This window comes from Bison bison, unplaced genomic scaffold, assembly GCF_000754665.1.
Source record: "Bison bison bison isolate TAMUID 2011002044 unplaced genomic scaffold, Bison_UMD1.0 scf7180017864302, whole genome shotgun sequence".
Classification (NCBI taxonomy): domain Eukaryota; kingdom Metazoa; phylum Chordata; class Mammalia; order Artiodactyla; family Bovidae; genus Bison; species Bison bison.
In genome coordinates, this window is record NW_011494874.1 from 2337727 (window position 1) to 2342292 (window position 4566).

Here is a 4566-nt window from a genome sequence, read left to right on the forward strand (position 1 = left end):
GGTGGCCCTGGTGGCCCTGTCTCTGGGGCTCTGAGGTCCTGCCAGGCCAGGAGGAGGCTCTCTTCTTGTCTCACGAGCAGGATTCGTCCATGGTAAGCTTGTTCCTCTTTAAGCAGAAAGGATGCCTGATGCTTTCCTTGGGACATCACATTGGACCCCTGGCCGTCCCCAGCATATTAAACATTTTTGTACCGCTGTAGCCAATTAGCATCTAAGCACTGTGGCTCTCATCTCTTGGGAAGCACGCATGGGAGGAGACAGCAGAGAGGTGGCTTTCTCGTTGATGAGGCCCTGCTGTCCTGGGTTGTTGATTCTTGGCTGGATTCAGCTCCGCCCCTCTGGGGGCCCTTGCCAGGGACTAGACCACCTTGACCTCAGAGGGTCACATGTGGACCCCTCTGCGTCATCGCTTTTGGCTTAAGTCATCCAAATGTGAGCTCCTTGAAGGCAGGGGCCGGTTGTCGTGGCACAGGCCCTGGCCACGATGGAGGCTTCATTGCACTTCCTGACCGAACCATAGAGGAATCTGGGCTCTCGCTCCAGGGGGTAAGCAAATGCCCTTCCAGAATCTTCCAAAGAGTCTGAGAAGCAAAGGAAAGCTGGTTTCTCACCCTATTTTATTCTTGCCTTGTCAGTGTTTGTGGCTGTGGCTTTCATGGCTGTGCCAAGCGTGGCCTCCGGAGGCTGGCAGATACCCTGGTGTCCTGGCCAGCTCCATGTTGTTGGGCAACGTGTAGCCTCTAAAGCCTTATACGAGTCCTCCATGCATTACCCATCGCCCAGATCTTGGCTCCTGGCTTCCCAAGGCCAACCCTGTCTTCTGATTGCTCTGCTCTTGGATCCTGGCATCTAGTTATGTCAACAAAGGTGAGAGGTGGGTGACCGTGACCACCCTCCACCTTCCAGACCCTCTGCTGTACCAAAGGGACCCTGGGATCTTCCAGTCAATGATGACAAAGCGTTTTGCAAATACAGATTGCCAACTCAATTTAACGCAATAGAGCCTGAGACCCAGGCAAACGGGCTGGCCACAGCTGTAGAGTTCCTTAGCCAGTAGGCCGGTAGGAAAATTAATGTCAGTGGCTCACTCTGTTGAAGTCTTTGCATCGCTCTCTGCCCTGGAGAAGGGAGAGGACCAGGAGACTGAGTTCACCGACACGAGGCAGCCTTTGTAGGACTGCCGCTCCGTGACCCCTGACAAATGGATGTATTCATTACACTGAAGACGGGAAGGAACCACAACATGGATACATATTTAGGGAAATATGCACACAACTCGGTTTATTTTTCTTATCTGATATTTTTTTTCTAGTGCAACATGAGTCCTGTTGAATACTTGGCAGCCGCCTTCCCATACTTGAGTTGTTTGTCATTTCTGGGGCTGCTGATGCTGCTATGATCTCCCTTTTGGGAGAAATTTACAGGCACATGTTGACCCAGCTGAATGGGAACAGGGAGCAACAGGAATCTCAGGAACAAGGACCATCGCCGACCAGAGAGGGTGAATCTGCTCCTTCTCTGGACGGCGCCCTCCGGCGAGCCGCTCAGCACCCCGTCGGGCTGGCCACAGGAGGCTCCGTGACTCCAGTGCTGGAAACCCAGATCCACTCCCAACCTGGCCTTGAAATAAATGTGCCTTTCCTTTCAGTCCTTGCTGGGAGTTGTAGTCAGCCGTGTGCTTTGTTGTTGGGCTCTCAGGAGAGTCGGCTCTCTGTAGCAGCTGTTGCTAGGTAAGGCATGGTTTCCTGCAGGGAAGGCGTGGGAGACGATAGGAGGGCTGCTGGCAGGGGGCCAGGCGGCCGTGGGAGGGGACGCCACAGAGGCCACGGGGAAGGATGGGAGGCAGGACCCTGGCTGCCCTCCACACCCCATCCCTGCCCCTGTCTTCTGCCTTCCCAAGTCCCCTCTGGCCCCCTGTCCCTCCAAAGACCTAGCCTGTGTCTCCTCACAGAGACATCTGAGCACTCATCTGGCACGTCTCCTGGACCCTCCAACCCACCCGGGACTGGCGGTCCAGATATGAACTAGTGGTGGGCTCTACCTTACAGGGGCTCAGAGCCCTTTGAGACAGGCAGGCCCCATGAGCGATCAGTCACAAACCCACCTGCGACAGGGACAGTGGATGCTGTGGGCACCTTGCCCATATCCCACATCCGCCCCAGTGGTCACCTGCTGGGCACAGTGACCGCCTCCTGGGTCTTTTAGCCTGACCACCTTTTCTGGCTATGCGAGTTAATGCTTCAGGAAAGTGAAAGAAGGTAAAGTCGCTCAGTCGTGTCCAACTCTTTGCGACCCCTTGGTCTATAGGCTACCAGCCTCCTCCATCCATGAAATTTTCCAGGCAAGAGTACTGGAGTGGGTTGCTATTTCCTTCTCCAGGGGATCTTCCCAACCCAGGGATCCAACCCAGGTTTCCCACATTGCAGGCAGACGCTTTACCATCTGAGCCACCAGGGAAGTCCCGAGACCCTCAATCACCAAAGGTTGGGAGTCAATTGGACAAGTCTGAAAAATAGTTAAAATGGTAAATTTTATATTTGATATATGTTACCATCATAAAACGAAATGACACACTACTAATAAAATAGATAATCGGCGAAGACCTACTGTGTAGCACAGGGACCTGTACTCAATATTCTGTTATAATCTGTATGGGAAGATAATCTGAAGAGGAATGGATGCATGTATATATAAAACTGAATCTCTTTCCTGTACATTTGAAACTAATGTGTGTGTGCATGTTAAGTCACATCAGTTGTGTCCGACTCTTTGTGACCCCCATGGACTGTAGCCCGCCAGGCTCCTCTGTCCATGGGATTCTCCAGCCAAGAATACTGGAGTGGGTTGCCGTGTCCTCCTCCAGGGGATCTTCCCGACCCAGGGATCCAACCCATGTCTGCTGTATTGCAGGCAGATTCTTTACCACTGAGCCACCTGGGAAGCCCTCTGAAATTAATAAAACATTGTAAATTGACTGTACTCCAATATATAATACAAATTAAATTAAGAAAAAAAGTTTTAAGTGCCCAATAAAAACGGCGCTGTTGCTCTAACTAAAAACAAACAAACAGAAAACACAAAAAGAGTTAATAACTAGGCCACGTGGGGGCTGAGGCAGAGGGGGAAGGGTGCGCCCTCTTGGAGGAAGGTAGGGACTCAGCCTCAGCGCCCACAGCCCAAGTGCAAGTCTCGGCTTCCTGATGCCTTGGAAACACCCTCCCTCCAACTCCTCACCCACGCGAGAGACCCTTCATGGCCCCTGCCCTGTGGGCTTGCAGTTAGGAGCAGATGGCTGGTTACAGAGAAGCAGCTGGTCTAAGGAGTGGCACCTGCTCGGTTTTGAAGAGGGCATGTCTGTCCCTAGCAGGGATCTGATGCTCTCTTGTCTCCGTGCTGCTGCTGCTGCTGCTACTGATGCTGCTAAGTCACTTCAGTCGTGTCCGACTCTGTGCGACCCCCATAGACGGCAGCCCACCAGGCTCCCGCGTCCCTGGGATTCTCCAGGCAAGAACACTGGAGTGGGTTGCCATTTCCTTCTCCAATGCATGAAAGTGAAAAGGGAGTCACCATGCTAGGGAGTCCCAAGTGCATCTTCCCTCGTAAGAACAGCCTCCAGGACTGCAGACCAGGCCCCATCACAGGGGTCGCCCAGGCCTCTCAGCCCCTCCAGGCCAGCTGACCTCCTCCCTTCCCACAAGGAGGGAAGGGTCGTTTCTGAGTTAAAAGCAAGGCTTTATTTAGTTTTCTCATTGAAAAGTGCAAGTGTTAATCACTTAGTGATTAACTAAGATGTCCGACTCTGCGACCCCATGAACTGTAGCCCACCATGCTCCTCTGTCCGTGGAATTCTCTAGGCAGGAATACTGGAGTGGGTTGCCATTTCCTTCTCTAGTGGATCTTGCCAGCCCAAGGATCGAACCAGAGCCTCTTCCATTGCAGGCAGATTCTTTACCGTCTGAGCCACCAGGGAAGCCTTAATAATTTATTATTATCATGGATTATCATTAATTGTTTTATTACTGACATAAAGCAATAGTATTTTAGGTATGCTGGGTCAAAATATATTAATACTACAATTAATTTTTGCTATGACCAGTGAGTTCTCTTGGCAAAACTCTATTAGCCTTTGCCCTGCTTCATTCTGTATTCCAAGGCCAAATTTGCCTGTTACCCCAGGTGTTTCTTGACTTCCTACTTTTGCATTCCAGCCCCCTATAATGAAAAGGACATCTTTTTTGGGTGTTCTAAAAGGTCTTGACTCTTGAGAGTCCCTTGGACTGCAAGGAGATCCAACCTGTCTATTCTGAAGGAGATCAGCCCTGGGATTTCTTTGGAAGGAATGATGCTAAAGCTGAAACTCCAGTACTTTGGCCACCTCATGAGAAGAGTTGACTCACTGGAAAAGACTCTGATGCTGGGAGGGATTGGGGGCAGAAGGAGAAGGGGACAACAGAGGATGAGATGGCTGGATGGCATCACTGACTCGATGGACGTGAGTCTGAGTGAACTCCGGGAGTTGGTGATGGACAGGGAGGCCTGGTGTGCTGCGATTCATGGGGTTGCAAA

General features: G+C 51.6%; 1 long non-coding RNA gene across 1 annotated transcript in view; it reads right to left on the reverse strand.

Moving 5' to 3' along the window:
- Positions 1–1254: 1254 nt before the first annotated feature.
- LOC104996951 overlaps positions 1255–4566 on the reverse strand; it is a 5485-nt gene continuing 2173 nt past the window's right edge. The window contains exons 2-3 of the long non-coding RNA XR_826268.1: positions 2440–2505; positions 1255–1745 (exon numbers count right to left, since the gene is read on the reverse strand). This is a non-coding gene — a long non-coding RNA (uncharacterized LOC104996951). The remainder of the gene's footprint in view (positions 1746–2439; positions 2506–4566) is intronic.